Genomic DNA, 18124 nt, shown 5'->3' on the forward strand with positions numbered 1-18124 from the left:
GGCCTGACGAGGTAGCTCTTCTGTGTTGTGCCATCCGCTTCACCAGAGGTTGTTTGGTTTCCCCGATGTATAAATCCTGGCAATCCTCCTGGCACTTAACAGCGTACACTATGTTACTCTGTTTGTGTCGGGGGACCCGATCCTTGGGGTGGACCAATTTTTGCTGCAGCGTGTTTTGGGGTTTAAAAGCCACAGAGCCATATGTACTGTTTATAAGATTGGGGAAACCTGCAGTCAGCCGAGACTGAAGAAGTCACTTGGATGAGTGACGAAACTTTTCTCCCACTGAAAACGCTACGTCCAGATGAACAGAATCAACTTTTGGAGATTTACTTACCTGGATGATTGAGCATGCATCAAGACTATGTGCTCTCCAGCAAGATAAGTTCTTGGGTTTTTTTAATATAATTTAACAAAACTGTTTGCATACACAGGGAACAGCAGCCTGTTTATTCAAAAAGGTTTGTTTAGATGCAACTTTTTTGAGTGCATGTTTGGTATTATAAATTTTAATCTAAATAAACATTTTAACGAGTAGCTTCACACAGCAGTCATCATAACCTGCAGAATTAGAGATTACACACACTATCAAAAGATATAAAATACATGGCCACCTATTACAGCTGAATATTCAAAGTCAGTCTTCATGGGTATATGTGTTTAAATGCAAGTGCAGAGCATATGATTCATTATTTATAGTAGCAGAAATGAAGGCGAAACACTCGTCTGAATCTTCATCTGAAGAGCAATACAGTTTACTTGAAAAGGAATGTAAGCAAAAGGAAAAAATATTTATTTTTTCAACTTTCCATTATAATCTGCCAAGATTTAATCTGGTTTTAAGATCGGCACACAGTCAAGAATCAATCCTAAGCTACTCACTGTGTCCCACATATGAACATTCTGATCAGCTTGGAGCTGTTGGGACTTGTATTTCCACAGAAAATCGTGACGGTGCCTCTGTGACTGTATCGGAGCCAACAAAATCACAGTGCCATGTAAGAATGTTTTAATAATGTAAGGGTTAAGAGATAAAAACACCTATTAAACACCTTTCTATTAATCCAATTAAATCGTCTGTTAAGTACGGTGTTGACCATGAAGTAGGACAGGCTCCAGATAGACCAGAGGTCATCTGAATGTAGCCCCAAACAGAAAACAAAAGTCACCATGAAAGCAACAAAGACAGCATTTATCAGGTGTCTCCCCTCATAAATGTGGGTGTGGCGTATAAAGGAGAAAAGCCAGAGACCAAAGGCAGTCGGCTGCGAGAGGAGGACCGATCACAAACCACTTACCAATTCTGCTTGAACCATCATGTGTATTTAATTCTGGCCCAGGGAAAGACGATCCTGCGGGAGCTTGTCTGTATTTGCCTGTGGCTCTTGTGTTGAGCCCAAGGGGAAACAAGTTAATCAGTAGAGAGACAGACAACCATTCAAACTCACATTCACACCTGTGGGCAATATGAAAATCCCTAGTTAACCTAACCTCATTAATTTCATGTCTTTGGAAGCCAAAGTACTTGGAGAGAACCTAAACAGACATGGAGAGAACATCAAATGGCAGACAAAAAGGCTCCAGGCAGATGGCAGATTTAAACCCAGATGTTCTTGCAATTAGCCAAAGGAATTCCTAATAATCACTAACCAAGCAAACAGACCCACGTGCCCAGAGTGGGCAACACCAGGATGTTGACATGGAGAGAGAACAACAGAGACACAGGCCCCAGTTCTGCTGTAAAACGTAGAGCACATCTCAGTCCAAATGTGACAACCTATTGATTGGGCTACCTACGCTAAGTAGAGCGGGACCCCCAGTGGAGCCCTGCAGTATACCCACAATAGGCCCACACTTAAGGCATGAGCTGCCCCTTGACAAACAAAACGTAGTTTAACAAACATTCCCTTGAAAATGATTAGTTACAAGGCCTGGGATCAAAATAAGTGATTAGTAGCCAATATCCAAATTAAAAAATAAACTGTGGATAACTATTTTTCTATTTTTTTTTTCTATTCTCTTACTTTTCTTTATTAATGACCCCAAAACTGGTAGCTGGTGGTTTATTCTTATCTGAAGTGGTAGAGTTCATGTTGAGCAACCTGTCTGCTTCTTACTTTCTCTTCTTCAGGTAACTCCCACTGGTGTCCTGTGGCAGCTGTGAACTGGAATAATGCTGTCTCTCCTGTTTTTTGAGTCATTCTCAGATACCCTGCAAGGAGTTAAGTTCCCTGCTAAGTAAGTATTGCTTTTCAATGACCTAGTTTACCAAAATTGTCTGCAAGAGATGGTATAAATTGCTTCTTTTCCCTAGAATAAAATGATATGCTTGGTTTTATTTGGGTGATAGAGAGCTGCTGATGCAAAGAGATTTGCTTTGATCATTTTAAACAAATATTGGGAGAAATATTTTATATTTAAGAAAAGTGCCTTTAGGTGAGTTTGTGGAAACAAAATGTTGCATATCAAAAGTAAAAGTACCACTCTTACCTGTCTAATTTAATTTTTTTTATTAATTTAGTCAAATATGCATTGCTTTGATCTGTTTAAGTCACATCCATTACATTTTATTATTTATTGTTTGTTTACTATTTGTTTTGCTATTATTTGCTTTTATTACTTTTAATAAATTATGCCTTTAAATTGTAAATGATGTGGATGCATGTGCAGGAAGCTGGCTGTTTACTGTGATGACAGATGTGCAAACTTAGATCAAAGTTGCAAAACTTATCATATTCCAACCATCTTAATGTGGATAGAATAATTGTTAGTTGAGGAGCTGTAGTTGTCCGATGAATGCAGAGGTTTAAAGTACAATATTATTCCCTGAAATGGGAACAAAAGTCTACTTTATTGGGAAATTAAAGAGGAAAAATTATTAAGGATTACTGTGTGCTGCGGAGTATTGTTGATCAGCAAAATCCTGATCAATGTACTGTGACACACAATGATGTTAGTAATGTACAGCCAAAGTATATCACAACAAAAGATCAGGCATCAAATATTACAGAATGGAGTATCTATCAAGGAGTATCTTCATACCTAATCTGGTTTCAGGTGTCTTTCATGGATCAGTTATTCCACTTTCCGTTTTTTTGGGGGGGTTTTTTTGTTGTTGTTTTTGCAGGCTATCGGCATTCTTACCATTCTTTAAGGAAGCTGTCGAAACGTGTTACAGTTTTTTTGTAATTCCACAGAAAACGATCATGCTTAGTAAAAGTGAAGTGTATTGTGTGTGAAAGTTTGAGATGCTCACTGAAAACAGCAAAACATTTCTACTTCCTTCCAGTTTTTAAAGACATTGAGGCTTCCAGGATGTTCTACCTGTGGATATGCTTGAGTCTGTTCTTTGCTCTACAAAGCACTGTATCATCAGATCAAGGTAATTAAACAATGTGTGTATCAAAAAATAGAAGTATTGCTATTAACAGTACCCACTGTAAATGCATTCGGTAGAACAAATATAATAATATCATTTGGTGCTTTTTTCTCTTTCAGGTGTGTCAGTGAAATGCAGCAATCCTGCAGAAGTTAGACAAAGTAAAATGTACCTAAAATGTCCCATACATTGGAAAGATGGCTCAAACTGTAGAGTTCTAAATTATACCTGGGAGAACACAAATGGGCCCATACAATGCAATGGGACAAACTACAGCTGTGAATGGGATTCTCTGAAGTTTGTGTCTCTGACCATTCAACATGTCACAAAAGAGGAAAACGTTACAGTTGAAATCAGGTCAGACTGTGGTTTGGCTAAATCCCATCCTGTACAACTATTCCCTACTGCAGGTTAGTAAGTTTCAGTAATATCATCAGAAATATACAGTACTGTGCAAAAGCTTTAGGCAGGTGAGAAAAAAATGTTGTAAACAGAGAATGCTTTCAAAAATGGAAAAGTTAATAATTTATTTTCGTCAATCAACAAAATGCAGTGAATGAACAAAAGAGAAATCAAACTTCAAAACATCATCAATTCTTCCTGGCTAACAGCTAAGAGATAAGATAAGAGGAACCTCTGTTAGTCCCACACTTGGGAAACTAACCACAGATCTTCTGTGGACGTAGGCTTCCTCACATCCTTCTGTCTCTTCATGTAATGCCAGACACACACAATGATGTTAAAATCAGAGCTCTGCGGGGGCCATACCATCGTTTGGGGTCGTTGTCCTGCTGCACAATACATTTGGGGCCAATAAACAATAATTTATATTTCTGAAAGCATTCTTTGTTTACAACCTTTTTTTTTTAACACCTGACTAAAACTTTTGCACAGTACTGTACATTTACAAGAAATATGTCTGTGAATTAATATTTTGTATTTCAATTGTATTTCATGCTCATGTCAACTGTACTTTAATAAATGTACTTTCCTGTCACCCTTACTGAAGCTGGCAAAGTAAATGGACGAGGAATGCAGGAGTCACATGTGATGGCCATCATACTCTGTGTTTTTCCCACAGCTGTGTCCATTTTCTCTCTATAGAAGTCACAGACACACAGAAATGTAAGTGACACAGATTCTGCTCTGTGAATTAAAGACTGATTGTGGTGTTATGTGGCATGTATTTGTTGTTTATGAATGCTACTGATCACCACAGTGGATCCACCTGCTTCCCAAAAACATTACTGTCATTACTCGATAGGTTTATACAAACTGAGCCAACAACAACGAGCACAGCTGCAGCTGAATATTGTCTTCTGTGCTCCTGAGAGGAGCTTTGTTACAAAAATACTGTTTACTTTCATTCAGTGATGTGTGAACACTAACTCCTCTTTTGTATGAAGCCTACAATGTTTCCAGTTAATGGTGGGATAGTGTGACCACAATAAATTCTAATTATTGTATAATCTGTTTGTTTGTTTTAGGGGGATATTTTATATTTGATTACATGTGGAATAAAACCTGAAAGTCTCTCTGTTACGTCCCCCCACCACATTACAATCTAGCATCTACATTACCCAAACTGCACCTTGACTAGTGTACAAAGAAATCTAATTGTGTTACTGTAATGTGGCCAGCTGGAAACAGACTCTGATGATGTCACTAGGGTCATTTCAGCTATGCCTGGAAAACCTGTGCTGCAATCTTGCTGGCTGTTTTACAAAGATCATAGCCACTCCTTAAGCAAGAGGAAATTATGAGATGTCAGATAAATAGTCAATTTTCAGTCTGCTTGGACAACCACATATTTGATTCTGGCCCAATGTACGACAACAGATAATTCTTCCATTTAGCCAAGGGGGGAAGTTGTCTGGATTTGAGGAATTGGTCAAAAACACAGCTCCGTTTGGAGCTGAAGCTCACGGCACATGTGTCAAAAGAAAACCAAGACATATTGAGAGACACAGAGTCAGCGAGGAAAAAAACAAACAGAATAACCTTATTTTATGGGGTTTTTTTACTAGTTGATAAGCAAGTGTATCCCTGGGTCCAAAACATACATACAAATACACTATACATAAGAGTTAGAATATAATATATATAAATGCACAAGTCCACAAATTAATTACATAATCACATTGAGGCAGTTACCTAACAGCAGAAGCATAGTCCAACCTGTTATAAGACTGTGTGATATGTCATTATATATAATGTCATTTTTATCTATTGTGTTTACAAACGTCAGGAAGTCACAAGCAAAGTCAGGCTGATGTCACAGAATGTCACATGATATTAAATATAGGCTGGCAAATCAGCATCTCTCGAGTGGGCAATCATAATACAGCAGTTCCTTTTAATTTGTGGATTAAAGCTGCTGTTCATATTTGTGGCCACCAGATGTCACCAAAGAAGCATGTGTTGAAAAGCTTCAGTAGTGAACTTTTTTTCAATATATGAGCCAGTGCTTCAGAAAGCTTCATTTGGCCATTACCAACTCCTCACAATAAGAAACAAAACACCACAAGAGTTCATACCAGGCTTCACTGTTACAGCAAAGAATAACCCTTCCTTATAAAGCAGTCCAGCGAAGTCATCAGGAACAGGTGTGCGATTCACACAAGGTGTGTGGAGACCAGTTTCTAGTTTCTAGTTAAGTGACGAGGATGGAAAGAGAGGACAAGAGGTTGTGGAAGAACAGAAAGAACGAGTGAGCAGATAGAAATGTTAGGTGAAAAAAAACATTGTTTAATAAAACAAGGGTTTGTACTGTATGAATTCAGAAACTTTAATATAAAGCAACTCTTATTACCAGTTTACTTCGTGTACAGGTATACTGAATGGCAGCCTGAGTTTCTAGTGTCTGTACTGATTAATGCTACTTTAAGTGCTCAATGATTTGTATGCGATTCTGTGTAATTACGAGACTGAACTAATGTTGTGCGTGTATCTCATCTGATCTGCTTGCCACAAATAGTTCTTTACCTTGAGCCCTTGCCTTGGCTATGGTAACTAAAGGCTCCACCCTGAAAAGGGTGGATGAGATTGAAATGTCTGATTATTCACTCTGAATTATTCTTAGACATTACAATAGGTCATCCAACTGATTAGGTTGCTTTTCAAGATAGCTTTATAATGTTTATCCAGTTGAGTTGAGGTTTGATGATGAGGCTGATTACATTTGCAAACAGCATATTTCATTAATATAAATTACAAGGCACTGCATGCATAAAAGTTTCAACTTAGAACAGGGGTGGGCAATCTCAGTCCACGAGGGCTGGTGTCCCTGCAGGTTTTAGATGTGTCCTCGAACCAACACAGCTGATTTAAATGGCTAAATTAGCTCCTCAACATGTCCTGAAGTTCTCCAGAGGCCTGGTAACGAACTAATCATGTGATTCAGGTGTGTTGACCCAAGGTGAGATCTATAACCTGCAGGGACACCGGCCCTCGTGGACTGAGATTGCCCACCCCTGACTTAGAATCTCCCCTGCTGTCATATATTTGTCATGTAAAGCTCTAAAAAGTCTGAGCCTCTCTGAAACAAGAGCTGTCTCATTTCAGTGTTGACACTCTGATGATGCTGAAGTTGATGTAGCCGCCATTATGTCGCCCATTTGTTTTGGGTTTTGCGTTTTTAGCTTCAGTGCTACCTCCTTGGCCCGCATAAATATTTAGAGGCGAGGCTAGAATGTATGTCATGAGCTAACTTTCGCAAGTACCCCGAGGAAATGCAGTTTCCTCTTTCATTTCAGGAGTTTGCGTCTTGGTTAGCAAGAGCATGCTCAAATGCAGAATCAAAATAAGTATATTTACCTGGTACAAAAAGGTGTTTTTAGCATCTGGCTTCCACTACAACTCACCAACATTAGTGCTGCTGATGTTTACTTGTTTGTGATTTTGTGGACGATTTCCTGTCATTAAACTGGCAAACGAATAAGATTATTAGCCAGGGTCTACACAAAATATAAAAAATGGCTCTGATTAAAACATATTTTATTTCAGTTCCTCCAGATGGTGTTCAGCACAGATACAGATCATAAATTAGATTGTTGATGTGATTGGCACTCTGTCAGTAAAAGTGAACTGGCTCAGCATCAGCACTGGAGTCATGAGTAAACGTTTCTATTGTCTCCGTGAGATTTCTTATGCAACACCTGCCGAACTTAAAAACGCTTGGCACCTATTTCACTCTTAGAAAAAAGAGGAATGTAAAACCTGCTACACGGAGCTCTGTGAGGATTTAAATGACAAGCCAGCAGCAAGGCTTGATGACTTCCTGGAGTTTTTTATCACCTTTACCCAGAAAACTAGCTTAGAGTCAAAAGCCTCTGCAGTTGCGTGGTTCCACAAACATTAGCTTCAGGTACTGGTTTGTTTGTTTTGGGGTTTTTTTTACATCAGTCATGTAGATTTATCATGTAGGGTTGTGCACATGTGTCATCCTGCAAGAAAAGGGTAATGTTAAATAAAAACCTTTGTCAATAATAAAAGGATACATTTGAGTTCGTGAACTGGTCAGAGCTGTTGTTTGTTACGTTTCTTTGTTCTACCTGTGCCTGTGTGGCATTTCCTCCAAGCACTCTGGTATCCTCCTAAGGCATGTTTGGCAGTTTAACTTGTGATTTTAAACTGGTTATGGGCATGTTTGTGGAGGTGTATGGTTGTCTTTAACTCTATGTCAGCTTCACGCTTTATTGAGAGGATAAACGGTTAAAAACTTTGATGAATACACTACCACTCAAACGTTTGGACACACCTTCTCATTTAATGGTTCTTCTTTATTTTTACTACTTTCTACATTGTAGATACATACTGAAGACATCAAATATAGCAGGATATATGGAATTCTGCAGCAAAGAAAAAATACTGATAAATAACTCTGAATATACCTTATATTTTAGATTCCTGAAAGCAGCCACCCTTTGCTTTGTTGACAGTGCTGCAAACCCTTGGCCTTCTTTCAGTGAGGTTCGTGATGTAGTCAACTGAAATGGTTTTCACGTCACATGTGTGCCTTCTCAAGGTTCATTGTGGGACCATCAGATGTGTTGTGCAGAAGTCAGGTTGGTACACAGCTGACAGCCCTATTTGACAGCGATTAGAATTCATATTATGGCAAGAACCAATCAGCTAAGTAAAGAGAAACGACAGTCTGACTGCTTGCTCATAGGGGGTCATATGATTGTTGGGTTTTTCTCTTTATGTATTATTGTAGGGTCTCTACCTTGCAACATAAATCACCTTGAGGTGACTGTTGCTGTGATTTTGTTTCTGGATAAATAGAATTGAATCATTAGTTTAAGAACTGAAGCTCAGTGAGTCTGGAAAATTGCTAAAACTTTGAATGTGTCATCAAGTGCAGTGGCAAAAAACCATTAAGCGCTAGGACAAAGATTAGGGCCCAGATAAATGCCACACAGAGTTCCAGGAGCAGACACATCTTTACATCAACTGATCAGAAGAAACTGTGCGAATCAGATCTTTGTGGTCTAAAACCACTGATAAGAAACCATTGCTAAGGAAAAGCAACAAGCAGAACAGATTTGTTTGGGCCAAGAAACACAAGGAATGAACTTTAGACCTGTGAAAATCTGTGTTTTTGTCCAAATTTGAAATCTTTGCTTCCACTCGCAGTGTCTTTGTACGACACAGAAAAGGTGAACGGATGGTCTCTACTTGCATGGTTCCCACCGTGAAGCATGGAAGAGGAGGTGGTATAGTGTGGAGGTGCTTTGGTGGTGACACTGTTGGAGATTTATTCAAAACTGAAGGCACGCTGAACTAGCAACAATATGCCTTCCCATCCAGTTTAGTTCTACCATCATTTATTTTTCAACAATGACCCCAAACACACCTCCAGGCTGTGTAAAGGCTATCTGACCAAGAAGGAGAGTGATGGAGTGCTGCGCCAGATGGCCTGGCCTCCACAGTCGCCTGACCTAAACCCAATCGAGGTTCGGTTTGAGATGGACCACAGAGTGAAGGCAAAAGGGCCAACAAGTGCATCTCTGGGAACTACTTCAGGAATGTTGGAAACCTATTTCAGGTGACGACCTCATGAAGCTCATCGAGAGAATGCCAAGAGTGTGCAAAGCAGTAATCAAAGCAAAGGGTGGCTGTTTTGAAGAATCTAAAGTATACAACATGTTTTGAGGTATTTCACACTTTTTTATTTACTACATAATTCCATATGTGTTCATTCATACTTTTGATGGCTTCAGTGAGAGTCTACAATGTAAACAGTCATGAAGGCAAAGATAAACCATTAAAGGAAAGGTGTGTCCAAACTTTTGACTGGTAGTGTACACATGAAGGTATGAAAAAAACTCAAAGCAAAAATGTGTGACAGCTAAGTCTGTATGAGTTCCCTCTTTTACCTTTAAATTAACTAATAATTTAAAGTGAATGGTGGTTAGGTGGTTAGCACTGTTGTCGCAAAGCAAGAAGGTCCTGAGTTCAATTCCTTTCTGTGTGGAGTTTGTGTGTTCTCTCTGGGTACTCCGGCTTCCTCCCACCATCCAAAGACATGCACCCCTGCGACCCTGAAAAGGATAAGTGGATAGATTGATTAAACTGGCATTAGCAATAAAAACAAGACTACAGCTACAACTTATGTTCAATACTAACTTGTATTATATGCTGATTAAAAAATATAATATATGAAAATAAAAGAATGAAACTTATAATAGCATTCTCATTAGAAAGCATTGTCTTTAACCTTTGCTTATTTCTTTTATTCTTACCTGAAATGCCCCACAACTAGTTTTTGAATTCAATCTGTTTTTTTAATCTACTAATCACACTTTTAGTAAAATCTAAAAAATCATTTCGCAAGCTAGTGTTAGTGTTAGAAAAAAAGCATTTAGATCCGGTTCATTTATTCTCTCATAAATGAAAAGTGTCACCTTAGACCCTGTTTTAAGGAATGTGTTTGCCTCTTGTTTTCCATTCTTCTTTGCCAATCAGTCTTTTAATCTCTGCAGGTAGTTTCATTTCACCTGCAAGAAACTCCCCCAGGTGTCATGTGTCACCTCGACCGGATAATTGAATCTGCCCTGGTTTTTACGACTCATTCCCAAATGTTCTCCAAAGAGAGACGTTCTTTACCAAGTAAGTATTAATCCTTCTTTTATGTATTTTAACTAATTCTTCATGCAAATAGCTAGTAATTGTTAATAGTCTCTTTTTCTTTCAAAAAGGTTATAAATCATATGCATCTTTTTATCAGGGTAATCAAGTCATTTAAATGTAAATAATGTTGCTTAGAAAACCTTTAACAAACTGCTCACATAGTAAAAGTTAGTTCTTTACTTAATGCTTAAAGAAATTTACAAAAGCAAAATTCTGACTAACAAAAATAAAAAGTGCTCATTATGTAAAAAGGCTAATTTGGGGTATCTAAATTTTTATTACTATATCTATCTATATAAAAAAAAGTGAATACAACAATTAATTCATTTTATTGGTTTAAACAAAAGTTATTATATTTTGTGATTTACAATTTCTCAACCTCACTACTAAATGCTTTCCTCTGTTTTTCTTTCTGCATCTGACAAGCTGTAATTTATAGGCAATCTATGCCACTTGTAGCTGGAAGCTAACAGGTAACAGGAGTTTCCAGGCAAAAAGGAGAAAGAAGAATGTTAATAAGGAAGTACTAGAATAACTGCAGCACTCCATGAATGCAGAAGCATAAAGTGTCGGAATATGATTCTGCTTTTATTGGGAAAACCACCAAAGTGCTTTTCACTTTCATCCAAGAGACTGTTTAACAATATTTAGTCATCCTAATCTGTGGAGTCTTACAGAATGGGTATCAATGGTTCAAGAATGTACCAAATACACATGCTCAGAAGCACATAAAATGTGACACTAAAACATTAAGGTGTGATTATTCCAAACAGTCCATTTTGTCCGTTAACACACCTGTAAAGTTTTCTGTTTTAAGTCTGCAAAGCTATGAATCTGGTCTCAGCAGTGGCACACGACTTGATGATGGCACATGGCCTACAGTAGCTCCTGTTTGAACCAACATTCTTTGGCAGCTGTTGTGGAGCTGTTCAAACTTGTCAATCTCGCAATTGTTTGGTTTTCACAGCAAACTAAAGTAGGAAGCGTGACTCCACAGTGGCATGTGACAGAAGATACAATGTGTGTAACACTGCTGATATGTCAGTTTATGTCTTAATAGAACTATTATAATCATATGTTACTGTCTCTGCTGTTTTTCTTACATTCTCAAATGATAGAAATTTAAATGAATTTTTAGGTATAAGCAAATTTTACTTTATGTTTAATGTGTGAACGATACCTTGTTTCTTGTGTTTTCTAAAACAGCATGACTTTATGTGAACCTGCAGTAATCACTGTGTTCTTTCCAGCCGTTTGGGGTGAGGTGAAGCTTCCAGGATGTTGTACTTGTTGACATGTTTGAGTTTGTTCTGTGCTCTACAAAGAAGTGTTTCATCAGATGAAGGTATTTCTATACTGCTTGCACCAAAAACAGATATGTTACTCATAAACACGACCACTCTAAAGGAAGAAGAAATTGAACATCAAATATTTCTTCTCTTTCAGCGGTGTCACTTAATTGCACAAACACTGTCAGCGTTACAGCTGGAGAAAATGCGACTCTAAATTGTTCCATAACTTCGACTTTTGGAGGGAAAGTGTGTACTGGTCAAAAGTATGACTGGCATAACACAAATAGCAACAAACTATGTGAAACTGATGCCACAAAATACACCTGTGCATGGGATGCCCTTACCTATGTGTCACTGACCATCTCAAATGTCCAAGAAGAGGCAAATGTCACAGTTGAAATCGTGTCAAACTGTGGAATGGTGAAATCACTTCCTATCAGAGTACGGCTAATCAGTGGTGAGTGTATGTTTTGTTCAGATATCCAGAATAAATTGTTTTCATTGCCACTGTTAAAATAACTGCAATTTACTATCCATCCAAAAGAAGAAGTTTTCCAAACAACGACAGCACCAGACAACAGCACAGGTGAAGAACAACGACTCAAACATTGTACATTGTTACATATTATAACAAATGTTATTCAGTGCATCTGTTAGAATAACTGTATTCCACTTTCTCACATGAATCAGGGGCAATACCAGAACCCATCTTGCAGCAGGAGGAGTCAACACGCGTGACCACCATTGTACTTTGTGTTTTTGCCTCTGCTGTAGTTGTGTTCATTTTGTATTTCCTGTATAGAACTTACAGACGCAGAGTAAGAGAGAGGACAGTGACATACACTGCACCAGTCAGTAAAGACTTCACGGTTGTTTGAAAATTTATTGTTTCTTTGTATGATTGTTTATCAGTGCGAGGGGGATATGAATGTATATGAATGTGTGTGACATATTTTCTATTTGTAAAAGATGATGCTCATCACTGCTGACTCTTTGATAATCATATTGTTTGTTTGTTTTTTTATTAGCTTTTTTTATTTTTAGTCATTTTTAGACTTCTTTGATATCTTATATACAATATATAGATATACAATAACAGGATGTGAATAACAGAGCGTTCACATGACTTTCAGTCTGCTCAGTAAAATGAAACAATTATGGGGAAACTTGGGAATGTTCCTGTCTAAGGGATAAAGATTTAAGAACATTTGGGACTGAACCTGTTATGTGTTGTGAAACAGTTTGATGAATGTCTACAGATTTGTCACAGCTCTGACTACTCATTGTGTGAACATCAGGTCAGTTTTGTTTACTTTTCCTCCACGATCTAATCATGGGGAAATGATCCGAAGTTGGATTACATACTTACTTTGTAAATCCACTGATGTTTCTGTACCTTGACTTCTTTACATAATTGTGACCACAGCTCACAGTAAAAATCATCCAACTGTTACTTTAGGCTGTGATGAATGAATGGATAGATGGGACTCTTGTGGACTGTGGATAATGCATTTCCCTGTTCCGCACATGGATTTTTTGCCACCTGTCTAGCATTACTATATGTTAACTCAAGTAAACTCAAAGACTGTGGCAATATTATATACTGTGACAGACCGTCCACATCATTACAGTGCTGCTGTTTTTGTTGCATATTGGTTGGCACATTATCAGACATATACTTCCTTCAGAAATGACAGAGAGCAAAAAAAGAGCAAAAGGAAAATTGACTGGTAATATTTTTCCAGGCCTACGTGTAAACCACTGTTTGTTAAGATGTTAGCCCTATCCAAAATTAAATGTCAGTGTTGTGTTTATAGATGTTTACAGCTAACACCTTATACTGGAGTTAAAAGAGTCACTTGTCACTACAAAATAACTGTGTGTAAAATTGAACAGTGTTTTGTTCAAAATACACTCAAATTGTAACAAGTCTTTCAATCAAATGTGTCATGTTTTTTTTCCATACCATTTGAAACTATTCAAACTTCCTGAAATGACCTATACGAACATTTCACCCTGAAAGGATTAAACAGAATCTGTGTTAGGTGAACCTTTAGGTCAAGTGACATAAAAAAAAATAATAATAATTTCATGTAGTTTCAAAAAACCGTGAAGCTTCCATGATCGACTCAAAGATATCCACATGTAGAACACCTGAAACCTGGAACACACTGGAATCAACCCCTATTTCTATTATCCCTTCACTTTCAAGCCTCAGCAGTTACTTTTTCACAAGAGGCATGAAAGGTATAGGTACTCATCTGACTGCGTGAACTGCATATGGCTGTGCATCTTGTTTAAGAATTATTTTAACTGGTTCAGTTTTTCATAGTCTATCAAAACAGTACTGATGTTTTCCACTCATTTCACTGTTTACAGCTTCAGGTCTGCTGATGTAACTGCAACTTTGCCCTTTGATCACATTATAGACTTTAGGAAGTGTATTAAAGGTTTCTTCACTTCTTACAGTCACATATGGTCCCGTATCTATTTTTAATGTCAGAGGAACATCATCAATGTTCATGGTGACAGTTCACTTATCCTGGCTATTTTTTTGCTGTTTTTGAAGTCACCTCATGTATGAGAATATCACCGGGTTAACACGAGACATTATTTTATATATATTGTCGGTCAAGCGCAATAAAAATGACCGTATTTAAATTAACTTTGCAAATGTCACAGATGAAATATTTGGGGTTTTATTTCCTGGACTGAACCACTGTACTTGTTGTCATTGCTGAACATCTGCCCCCCTTCCTTCTCTCACATAAGTGTATGAGCCCAGTCTATCACTGCATCTGATTGGCCGAATGGTGTGCCATTCAAAATATTGTCAAAATAAAGTCTCAGCAGGGCTGAAGATTCAGCTCCCACACACTGATGGCTATTAATAACTGAAATTATCTCACAGACCAGATGTGGCTCACGGGCTGTACACTCTAAAAAAAAGATCTGCTGGCTTAACGTAAAAAAATTAAGGTAACAATTTGCATGGATCTTTTTAAGTTACTTCAGCTTAGCCACTATAGCGTAAATGCCACAAGAGTTCTCTAGTTAGGCAAACTCTATTCCTTACGTACAAACAACATGATTTGCTTTGTCCTCTACAAGCTTAATTAAGTTGAACCAACTTATTTTTAATTGTTTAAAAATTACTCCATTTAGTTATTAAAACTTATTTTTTTTACTTTTATTCTACTCAGAAATATCCATGCAAATTGTTACCTTAATTTTTTTGAGTACTAATAACTTACAATAACTTATAACTTACAATTATACAATAAATTACACATTGAAATTCCAGTTTTATGATCAAACTGTTTATTAGAACACCAGTCCACCATTCCAGAGTCATTGACATTTCAATAGCAGACAAAATTGTTGCCTCCATAAAATAAATGACATAAAACACCCCTGTAAATCTGTCTCAAAAAGACTGAACATTTTGACAGTCATGCTCTGATTCAAGTTTGTTTGTGTTAAAGTGATAGTTTAGGTTTTTTTAAGTATGAAGTACATTGTGAGTGTATTACACACAGTAGACAGCAGTCAGCACATTCCTGCCGACACGCACGATAGGCTCAGTTTGTTTGTGTGACTTTGGTAAATCTGAACTAACCCGAACTAACACCAAAGTCACCAAATAACACAATTACACTTACTGATCAAGGCAGCAGGAGACCAGCAACTCCTGTGTGCTGTCAGGTAAAATTGCTATTGCTTTTTGTCCATGGACGCTGGTGGGCCAAAGCGCTTGAAACAAGCAGTAGAACTTCTCTTTCCTCACAGAAAAGGCTGTCTGATAGCAAAATAAAGCAGTAAACATATTCTTGATATAATGTACATTTAAACTGACATCAGACGTTGTGGCACCTCTGGTTACAATCTTCATCACTTCATTGGTAATATCCCCGCCACCATCCTGGTAGGTCAGAATCAATATAAATGTTTTAAGTAATCATACTTATACATGAGAGTAACACAAAATAGGGCTGCAACTAACAATTTTCTCGATTATCTGATTAGTTGTTTGGTCCAGAAAATGTCAGAAAATGGTGAAAAATGTCAATGTTTCTCAGAGCCCAATATGATGACCTCAAATGTCAAACATATTCAGTTTGCTGTCATAGAGGAGTAAAGAAACCAGAAACCATTCACATTTATGAAGCTGAAACCAGAGAATTTGGACTTCTTTTTCTAAAATAATTACTCAAACCGATCAATCAATTATCAAAATAGTTGCCGATTAATTTAGAAATCAATTAATAATAGATTAGATCGTAGCTCTAATACAAAGTATAGTCATGTCTGATTTACCTGCTCTTTGAAGAGATCCTCCTCCTTTTCCCTGAGATACACCACTAAGCCACGGATAGCGACCTCTCGCCTTCTCTCCACAGAATCGTCCTGTGAATAAGAAAAAGAATGTCGAACTGCTCTTCGAGGAGGATGGGTTTTTGATAATTACATCCAAAAAAAAAAAAAAAAGGATTGACTTTATATGGCCTAAACTGTACCAATTATAGATTTCCAGTGATAATCAAAATAATGAATTGATCATTTCAAAGAGCCATTTCTCTGAAATGATCAATTCATGAACTTGAAAAATCCAGGTAACAAATAGAAAAACTGCAAAATCTTGCAAATTACTCTGCCAATCATGATCCACATCACCTATAATTTGTTTTATTATTAAGTATTTATAGTTTTAATTGATATTTGTGCCTCAAGCTCTAAACAATAATTTGACATAGTTGCGTTGTAAACAGCTACCTTTTAAGACTCAATATCACCTATTGGAAAAAAAAAGTGGATTGTCCTATTTGAAATAAACTACATTTCATTCATTCATACCTCTAGCAGCATGTTCTGGATGCGCCGAATGCGCATTTTTGCAGCCCCTCCTCTTGAGGACAGCAAGGACATTATTTTCTGAGAGTACTAGTCCAGCTTTGCCATGAATGTTGTCTCCAGGTTAACAGTGGTGATCCTTCTGAATTCTTGGTTTATCTGTATAAAAAAAAGGCACAAATAGGCACAACATGTTAATGTATACAATTTACTTTAAAAGAATACATACTGCAAATTATCTTATGGAAAAATATTTACCTGAACTGCATCAAAAAGAGCAGGCCATCTTTCTTTCAGGTCATTGATTTTTGGTGCTTGATTGACAACTTCCTGCCTGCGAATGGAGAATGTCTTCGCCATTTTGTCACTGATGATCTGACAGTTGTCCCTCTTCCTCACTTCACTGAGGAGCTCCACTCTTCCATATTCCAAACTTTCTTCCGTTTCTCCTTGTGGGTGAGGAGGAAACACAGGAAATCCTTATGACATTAAAAGTTAAAACTATGTATATTATTTTTAGTGTTGAGTTTCTCCTAAAAGTTGCTTTATGTTTCCAAATCAAAGATATTTTTTCTTAAGTGATACAACTGCGCTTATGTATCTGCAGTTAACACCCAAAAGAGCAAAATTATATGTTATGTGCTAATGCACACTCAATGTAATGTCATTAAAACAACTAGTTTATGAATGTTACTTAAGATCTTTCCTGTGGCGTTTCTACAACATGGCGTTCGCTTCCTCGCCCGCGTTTTTTGACTGAACTTTGACACAGGCTGTTCTTCAGCTAGGGCTCAATTAACAAACTTCAATCTCACATAAAAATAACTCTAGGACTTAAACATCAAAATGCATCGATGTTAAACCGAATGTATACTCAGTAACCTACATTTGTTTAGTCATGAATGTAAAACGGCCCAGCCTTTTGCTGGTCAAACCTTCATCAACGCTGCAACGATTTCAAAGTAGAAAGAAGAAAAACGTGTATTACCCTGTCTTTGCAGAGTTAAAACTACTGCTACAGAAGCTCAGTGTCAATTAACACCATTTGGCTGCCACCGTAAAACAAAACTTAACAAAGACTAATGTTACTGTCGAATTACTTCACAAGTTAGCCAGAAGTGTAACGTTACTAGCTTATCACCACCACTCGCCGAGGAAGAGTTTAGTGTTGTGTAAAAAGGATTTCTTGCAGTGCGTGTTGATAGAGTTAAAGTTAGAGTTATTAGCTGCTGTGAATAAAACAAGGCAAAAAATTGTACTTACCACAAAGCTTTGTTTGATAACGTTCCGTACAAAATAGCGCTTCTCCGCTTTCTCTCTTTGCCTCCGTTTCTTTCATCAGTGGTCTGAGAGCACAACATGTCCGGGCAAGTCAGCCTTGTACTCAGCTTTTAAAGGACGCTTACGAGATTTTTAAGTTGTATTAACTGAATACACTTTCATGTTAAGTTAACACAGAAATGTCTGT

The sequence above is a fragment of the Pelmatolapia mariae genome, linkage group LG8, assembly GCF_036321145.2.
Source record: "Pelmatolapia mariae isolate MD_Pm_ZW linkage group LG8, Pm_UMD_F_2, whole genome shotgun sequence".
In the NCBI taxonomy this organism is placed as follows: domain Eukaryota; kingdom Metazoa; phylum Chordata; class Actinopteri; order Cichliformes; family Cichlidae; genus Pelmatolapia; species Pelmatolapia mariae.